Source organism: Echinops telfairi, unplaced genomic scaffold (assembly GCF_000313985.2).
Source record: "Echinops telfairi isolate 266 unplaced genomic scaffold, ASM31398v2 ScPeMD7_7469;HRSCAF=8507_0, whole genome shotgun sequence".
Taxonomy (NCBI): domain Eukaryota; kingdom Metazoa; phylum Chordata; class Mammalia; order Afrosoricida; family Tenrecidae; genus Echinops; species Echinops telfairi.
Window position 1 is genome coordinate 96,972,258 of NW_022111372.1, and position 9,093 is coordinate 96,981,350.

General features: G+C 45.9%; 1 long non-coding RNA gene across 1 annotated transcript in view; it reads right to left on the reverse strand.

The window, feature by feature from the left end:
* Positions 1-1,409, reverse strand: part of LOC123521056 — an 8,344-nt gene extending 6,935 nt beyond the window's left edge. The window contains exon 1 of the long non-coding RNA XR_006679547.1: positions 1,349-1,409. This is a non-coding gene — a long non-coding RNA (uncharacterized LOC123521056). The remainder of the gene's footprint in view (positions 1-1,348) is intronic.
* Positions 1,410-9,093: the final 7,684 nt, after the last annotated feature.

A 9,093-nucleotide genomic window follows, 5' to 3' on the forward strand; every position in this document is an offset into this window, starting at 1 on the left:
TTCTCCCACCCCCTCACCCCTGTAATTACCATACCTATATAAGGAGCCTTGGTTACACATTGGGCTGCTACATGCAAGGCTGGCAGTTCGATGCCACCAGGAGCAGCTTGGTGGGAGAAGGGTGAAGTTTTCTACTCCCCAAGTCTCGGAAATTCATGGTAGCTGTACTCTGGCCTACAGGGGCGCTGAGTCGGCAAGGCCTCGATGCCACTGAGTTTGGCTCAGTAAAAAGCATGTGTTCTGTTCCTGGAGTGGGTCATACCTTCGTACTTTGCTTTGCACGCTTAAAAAATTCATGCCGAGCCACGTTTTTGTAATCCAAGTGAGTTTTTATAAAGGAGAGGAAGTTTCGGATTTTACAGTCTCAAAAGGGCACATTCTATTTCTGGAAAGCATGCCAAGCTGCGCCGGAGTGGTGCTTGGGTTCACCACTGGGCACCACCAACCACGTGGAAAAAAGCACCCACGCGCGTGGGACTGGGAAATCCCAGGGGGCCGAGAGGTCAAGAGCGCATAAAGCCTGAATCCAAGGGCACATGTGCCCCCACCCTCCGACCTGCCAAGACGGAAACAAGGTAAAAAAAGAGCGAGGACCCCCCACAGCGAGGATATTTCAAACCTCCGGGGCGGGGGCGCGGTTGAGGCGGGGGGCGGGGGCCGCGGTTGACCCCATAGGCTGCTTTAGGCCCGCCTGCGTGACGCCTTGAGCCTGGTTTGGGCGCCCAGATCTACCTCCCATTGGTGTCTAATGGGCGCCTTATGTCTTTCCAACCTCCTCCGTGGGGGCTTTTGCAGGCATGGGAGCGACCTCCCCCACTGTCCCTAAGCTAGCTACTTTACCAGAAGGGGCCGAGGGTCTCAGCCATGCTTTGACACCACTCGGCAGCGGCTTCGGAAAAAATCACAGCCTTGGAAACCCTAGGGGGCCGTTTCTTACATATAAAACAATACCCCCCCCCCAGGCATCCTTTATTCCACTTCTAAGTAATTTAAAGGAAGATAAAACGAAATGGGGGGTGGGGGTGGCGGAGCTCATGGTCTCTAACAAGAGTGTGGCCCTGTCCCACCTGGACACGTGTACCTCAAAATCTCTCCGAGTGCCTGGACCTGGCGCCTCGAGGAGCCGTGGGTAGAGTACGGTTCTCGGCGACTCTCGGGGTATTAGACACGGGGTGGAAGCAGGGACGACTCGGCTTACGATCACCCAGCGTCCCAAAAGGCCTTCCTCAGCCCGGAGCCACGTGGGAGTGAATCCCGATTCGCAAGCCCCAGCAGAAATTTACGCTTGCGATCTTTTATTTTTGGCGTATAAGCGTCCCAAGACCCCCCCACTCGACCCTTCACTCACCCACACGCGTCCGGAGCTCCCCACCGAGCAGCTGCTCGGACAAAGGCCGCAAGCGAAAAGGCAGCCGGGAGCACGCGGAGCCCCGCCCCGGGGAAGTAGCTGGGCGGGGCCTCGGCGGGCGGGGCCTCGGCGGGCGGGGCCTCGGCGGGCGGGGCCTCGGCGGGCGGGACAAGGCCGGCTTGAAAAAACGTGAGCGCTGGAGCGGAGGTGAGCAAACAGGCTTTTCAAGTCCTTGGCACTCAGCGATCCCACAGGGCAGACTAGAGTGCCCCTTTGGGTGCCTGAGACTTAACATTTATGTTAGCAGAAAGCCTCGTCTTTTTCCATGGAGCGACTGGTGGTTTTGGACCGCAGACCTTGTGGTAGCCGCCTAGTGTCTAAGCCACTTAACGTCCCCAGTGTTTCCAAGCATACTTTATAGTGGCCCTAGAGACGCAGATGTTACTCATTGACCTGCTAACTGCAAGCTCCTCAGTTCAAAACCACCACTGCTCCTCAAGAGAAAGACGGGGCTTTCTACTCCCATAAAGAATTGTAGTCTGGGCAGTCCATAAGGGCAGTTCCACCCTACCCTATAGGGTTGCTTGTAGCTGGATGGGAGTGAGGTGGTGGAGTGGAGTGGATCCATCCCAGAGGATTGGCTGGGGTTCGAACAACAGCATTTGTTTGGCTCTTTTGAATAAGCAAAAACAAAACTGGGTTTGGAATTGCTAGAAAGAAAACCTGTTGTGTCCTCAGATGGACCGAGCCTCTAGTCTCCCCCTCGGTAGGACCCCAGGGACTGAGGTCACTCTCCTTCACGTGGTGCCTTTGGGTTCCTGCAGGTCGAGTCCAAGCCTTTTCACTACACCCAGATTCTCTTTCTGGCTCTCTGCAGCAGCGCTATGACAGCTAATGGATCCACACATGCGCGCGCACACACACACGTCACCCTTTAGGCTGGTCTGGGAAGTCGCTCTGGGAGGCTTCTGAATGGCCGGTCTCCTACCAACTAAATGTCGCTGGACCCTGTCCCTGGCGTGCCGCAGTGGAATCCTTAGCTAAGATACAGAAGCTAAACACTGGCTTTCACTCTTTCTCAGTCACACTGCCATCCGCTGTGGTACAATAAGCCAAAGAACCAACATCCTTGATCTGCGCTGGTTGCCTGCCAGGTAACCTGCATTTCTACTGAGCCTCCTCCCCACCCACTGCCCTCCTCAGCTGAAGTCAGTATGATTCTGCCCTAGTGGGCAGATGGTAAAGCTGAGGTCCAGAGTTGCAAAGCCCAACAGCAGTAATTCCTAAGGCCATGCCCATAAATCCAGTAATGAAAAAAAAAAAAAAAGTGTTCTCTGGCCCTCTCCCATTCCACCCTATTCCCCCAGCCCCCCAACCCTCACAGACCTCCCCTGAGAAAGCCCAGAGACCGCCTGCAAGAGACCTTAGGCTCTGCATCCAAAGGAATCACTGTAGAAGGAAGTGGCAAACCCAAGTCCTCCCCAATTTTGATGGAGTTGGACACAGGCACTAGTTGGGAAAAAGATTTACATAAATACAGTAATTAAAAGAATCACATGGTGGGTGCTGACTGGTCGGCAGGAGCTCTGCTTTGCAGTTAAATAGGAATGTGGCTGAGGACGGCTGCTGTAATCAATGACCGTATCCGGCTGTCACAGCATGTTCATAAAGGAGGGTTATGAGAGCTATAAAACCAGGCAGATTGGATGGGTAATTGTCCTGCGGAGCTCTGCTATAGCAAAAATTGCACTAGCATCTCATATTTTTCTTTTTTTCCTACAAAATTCACAAAGTGGAGAAGACAGAGCTACCCTGAAGATTCGGGAAAGGAACGGAGAGGTGTGCATTAACATGTGCCTGTGCTTTCCGAGAAACAAGGCAAAGTACTTGATGATAGGGAGATGGTAGGCCCTTTGGGGAGAGGAACCAATGACCTAGTAACAATTAGGTTCACCGATGAGTCCAGGCACAACAGGCAGAAGGCAGGAGCAGGATTTGTGTGGAGGGTATGCCAGCCACTAGGAGGAAGGCTGGGAAATGGGCCAGATGCTTAGGTCATCCTGAAAATCTAGCCATCGTTTTTAGGTATAGGCCATTCACCATCCTTTGGAGAAACACTAGATTGTGATTTATTTTCCTAGTTAAAAACAGTTCTTCATAACCATCCTTTTTGAACCTCTCTCCTTTTAAGTTCTGTATTAATTTTGATGATTTAATTTATACAGTCTTTCATCTCTACAAACAACCATCTTTCTACCTTGTTTAGTTTATATTCTTGCAAAGATGAAATTGTCAGGAATAATAATGAAAAAGAAAGGATATCTATCTATAGCTGGATATATATATATCTCCAGAAGAAAAGGCAAAGTATTAGGGCAGGTCCATTAGCTCTGAGTTTCACCTTATAACCACATGTCTGCATACCCCCTCCCTCCCATGATACTAGGCCCCTGCCTGCCATGCCCTTTCTCCTCTACTTGACATCCCCTTCTTACCTCTCTCCTTGCCTTTTGTCCCCTGGGCCTACTCTTTTCCTCTCCTCCTTGAAACCACAAGTAGAGAAGTATTTAATCATCTGCTACAAAGTCGGTCAGTCAACATTTATTTATAATTTACCATATGTGTTAGCCCGGGTTGTCTAGAAAAACACAGCCAGTGACACTCATTTATGTCTAAGAAAGAGCTTTATATCAAGACATAATTATACCTCAAGAAGGCATCCCAGCCCAGTCCAACTCAAGTCCAAAGTCTGATGCTAGTCCATAAGGCCCTCTTCAGACTCATGTAGCTGCATGCCAGTGATGAGAATGGTGACTCGGAAACAGAAAGGTCACAGGTCAGTAAGTGCAGAGTCAGGGGGATCCAATGGCAGGGCACTGGCAGCTCTCAGGGTTGGGTGGCCCCATGTGGTAGGGAGAGGTCCAGCAGGCAGGAAGGCAAAGGGGCAGAATCCGTTCTCATTGTTTCTCATTCTTGTATCAAAAGACTTAGGACATCAAGGAGGTGTGACTAGACCGACAGGCTTGACTCCACACCTATCTAGGAGTGTCTAGTTGACATAAAATCTTCCAACTACCACACCATGGGTAGGCAGAACAGACAGATGTAAAGGGGTAGACTGTGTACTTTCATTTTTTCTCTTTAATTAAATTCCCTCATAATGATTTCATTTAATACTTCTGGCATAGCTACTGTGTAGGTGGGACCAAAAAGAGCCAGAATCTCTTTATTCCTTTTGGTTAAATTATTAATGTAATATTTTCTGAATAAACAAATAAAGCTCTTCAGACAATAGGCAAGGCAGCCTGGAAAGCTGGAGGCTCTTTCTATAGCCTGTAGCAGAATAGCTGGGTGACATCAGCTGGAGCAAAACCAGCTGCCAGTCCTTGAACCTGAGCAAGTTCTAGGATTTGTCTTCCTCCTCACTTGCCTCCGATCTCCTCTTACTGAGTTTCCAGACTCAATTGGTTAGTCTTTTTCCACATCCTTTTTTCTCACCCCCTCCACCCCCACCCCCACAATGTCCAAATTGGCTCTCCAATACTGAAACCAGTTGACGGAAATTCATTAAGCTGAACACATGGGAAATTACAGAGGAGATTTCACTGTCACTGAGGCTCAAATATAGAAAGTAATTTTAAAAGGACAGTGGCAAGAGGCTATTTTTATCTTGCTTGTTTGTGCTGAGTTTTCTTATCTTGCTGTCTCTCGTGCTCTTCCTGCCTACCTGTCTCTTCCCTTGCCGCTTCTTTTAGCTAAATGTTAGCCTCCTTAATCTTTGCTTTTTAGGGACTTTTTTTCCTGTTCATTCACTTGTTCATTCAACAAATATTTAGTATCAGCTGTGCTAAGGTCCAGGAGGGATATAGTAATAACTAACACAGACATAATCGTCCCATCATGGAGTCTGCAGTCAAATGACGGAGGCAGGTATTAAGTAGAGTGAATTCAGATTTTGTCACAAGGGCCTGGAAAGAGTAAATTGCATTTTTCTAGTACAAAATGTGAAGAGGCCTGGTGATATAGTGGGCTGTGTAGTTGGCTGCTAACTATAAGGTCAGCAGTTCAAACCACCAACTGCTCTGAAGGAGAAAGACGAAGCTTTCTGCTCCCGCATAGCTGCTCCCATAAAGACTGACAGCCTCAGAAACCCACAGAGGCAGTTCTACTCCATTCTGTAGGCTGTTGGAATCAACTTTATGGTAGTGGGTTTTTGAGTTTCATGCTAAATTTAACCCTTGAGTAAAAATAATCAGAATTTCAGTTTGTTTTGAGGACTCAGGAATAAACTAGATGTCTCCAAAAAATGTGTTTTTTTAAGGAAACAGAAAACCCAGGTCTATCTGATATATACAAATCTATCAAATAGAGAGAACATGGTTTTGGAATCAGCTGTGGGTCTGATTTGGTTCCATCCCTTATACATTAGCTATGTCACTTAAGTAAGTGACTTCTCTCTAAATTTCAGGTTCCTTACCTATAAAAATGGGAATAGTAATTTTTTACACTTTATAGTTGTAAGGGTTGATTGGGTTATCATATATATATGGGAGCAGGCAGGGAGGTACTCATTTCCTTTCTGTTATCCCACTCTTGAATTCCACAATTAAAAACAAATAAGCAACAAGCAATCCAACTAATCTCCCAATTAATTAGACTACCGGGTCCTCAAATGGTATATCCAGAGAGACAGGATATTACTATAATGGTTAGTAGAAGTTGTAGTATGCCTGCAGTTGATGGCAGTCAGATAATTCCCTTTGACTGTGGTAAGACCAAAAAACAAACAAACAAGACAAAGCCCAACCCAACCCATTACGAGTCCAGTCGATTCTGACTCATAGAGTATAAGTAGTCCACAGAGCTTTCCTGGCTGTAATCTTTACCGAAACAATTACCAAATGTTTCTTCTGTGGTTACTACAGGTGGGCTTTAACCATCAACAATACTATCGGGTAAGCACTGGATAGCGAACCTCAAGGTAGGCAGTTCTGTGGGAGAAGATGAGCCTGTCTGCTCTCAAAGATTTACAGGCTCAGAAACCATATATAGGATCACTATTAGTTGGAATTGACTCATTGACCATTTTGGGTTTTTTTTTTTTTAGGTTAATAGTTGAATACACAGTGATGGGAACGAAGAGATGAAGTCTCCAAGATTCCCGATCATAGACTTGTAACTAGCGGGGAGTACTTGGCACCCCATCTAAACTGGTTGGGAATTACTCACAAGGGGGTCAAATTGAATGTCTAAAGGCATAACTAGGGGGTGGGAGGGCACTAAACTTCTCCATCCTGACTGCAAGAATAGCAATGGGGACTTTTAGGAGGCTCGCCCTTCAGACACAAGGCTGAAGAATAAAAGGGTGTATGTGTGTTATGAAAGCTGGACCCAGGATGTGCAGCTCTGGAAGAAAGGGGGACCAGACTGATGGTTTACAACGTGTCCTCTCTATTTACCAGAGAGATATTTATCTGCTCTGTGTCAGGATCCCTGTTAGACTTGTGACTATCTATCTATCTATCTATCTATCTATCTATCTATCTATCTATCTTTCTGGTGTCTATACAAGATATGCAGGATAGGCAATCTTATAGAGACAGCAACTGGACCAGTGGTTCCAGGGGGCATTAGAGGGGAGGAAAGGGCTAGGGGAAATGACTGGGAAGCTAACAATGATTGGTACAGGGGAATAATAATTGTTCTAAAATTGATGGTGAGGAGGGTGTAGCTCTTCTGGTCATTTTTTATCAATCAAATTGTATCTGAGAAGAATTACTGAGAGGTGAACGATAGGTAAACATAATAGTGGGGTAGGAGAGGAAAAAAATAAAAAAATATATAAATGAGGGGGTACCCTCCCCAAATGGAAAAAAGCTCCACTTAGTGTTTTTTTTAAATCATTTTATTGGAGGCTCATACAGCAACTATCACAATCCACAAATACATCCATTATGTCAAGTACATTTGTACATTTGTTGCCATCATCATTTTCAAAACATTTTCTTTCTACTTACGCTCTTGGTATCACCTCCTCATTTCCCCCCCTTCTTTCCCCTCCCTCCCTGGCTAACCTTTGATAATTTGTAAATTATTATTATTATTTCATATCTTACACTGACCGATGTCTCTCTTCACCCACTTTCTGTTGTCTGTCCCCCAGGGAGAAGGTTATATGTAGATCATTGTGATCTGTTCCCCCTTTCCACCCCACCCTCCCCTTCCCCTCCTAGTATTGCTACTCTCATTATTGGTCCTGAGGGGTTTATCTGTCCTGGATTCCCTGTGTTTCCAGTTCTTATTTGTACCCATGTATTTACTCTGATCCACCTAGATTTTTTGGTAATACACATTTTTCCTGCTAGGCAAGCATTAAGCAACTCGCTCTGAGTTAGTGCACCCAGTGGCTTCACCTGGGAAGGTTCTCTCTGGGCACAGTGAATAATTTTTTCATAAAACCAGTTTTACTCAAACCTTGTTTTTTGTGATGGCCGATTTGTGGCTGTGAAATTTTGTTTCCTGCTTGGAAAAAGCTGTAGAAACTGTTGTGATGTTGAACACAACTTACAAGGACAGCGCTGTGGCAAAAACTCAAATATACCAGTGGTTTTCTTGTTTCTAAAAAGGTGAAATGTCGATTGATGACAAACCTTGTTCTGGATGTCCGTCAACTTCCCAAACGGATGAAAATGTCAACAAAATTCATTCACTTGTGCTCAAAGACCACCGAGGGACCATTGAGGCGATGGGGCAGTCATCCGTCAACTTCCCAAATGGATGAAAATGTCAACAAAATTCATGCACTTGTGCTCAAAGGCCACCGAGGGACCATTGAAGCGATGGGGCAGTCATCTGGACTCCCTTGGAGCTCAGGTTCAGCGAATTTTAATAGAAGATTTGGGAATGATCAGGTCACTGCAAAACTGGTTCTGACTGACCAGGAAAAACAGTGATGCGTGGAAACATTCCGTGCTTGAAAGACGATCCCTGAAGCAACCCAGACTTTTTCCCCAACGTCATTACTGGTGATGAGCCATGGTGCTGTTGTTACGGCCCTGAAACCAAACATCACTCAAGCAGTGGAAGACTCTGTCACCTTGGCAAAAAAAAAGCTTGTCACGTGAACTCAAAGACCAAGAAGATGCTCATTTGTTAGTTTGTTCCACCAGGTCAGACTATTGATCAAGCTTTCTGTTTAGACGTTCTGAAAAGATTGCATACCAGTGTGCAACAAAAAAAGGCCTGATTTGTGGCAGATGGGGAACTGGTTTTGCCACTAGGACAATGCACCTGCTCATGCAGCCATCTCAGTACACACATTTTGGCAAAAACCAGCATGCCTTTCTTGCCCCACACATACCTGACTCACCTGAATTCACTGCATGTGACTTCTTTTTGTTTCTGAGAATGAAGAGGGACATGAAAGGACAGCGATTTGATAACATAGAAGAGGTGAAGAAAAAAATGAGGGAGGTGCTGTCACATATATTAAGTAAACGGAGAGAACTTTGAAGGTGAAAAGATTGTTTTGTAAAAAAATAGAAATATATACTTTTTTGGGGGGGGAATCTGTTTTTCTTTTTCTTTTGGTACCCCTCATATGTGTGTGTGTTTATATGTATATATATGCAAATACAACAAAGAAGCAGATGGACTTTGGGCCTCTACTTAAATCTCACCTCAGTACAAGAACAGTTTGTTCTGATAATGTGGCATTGTATGATACTCACCTTCCTGACAAGATC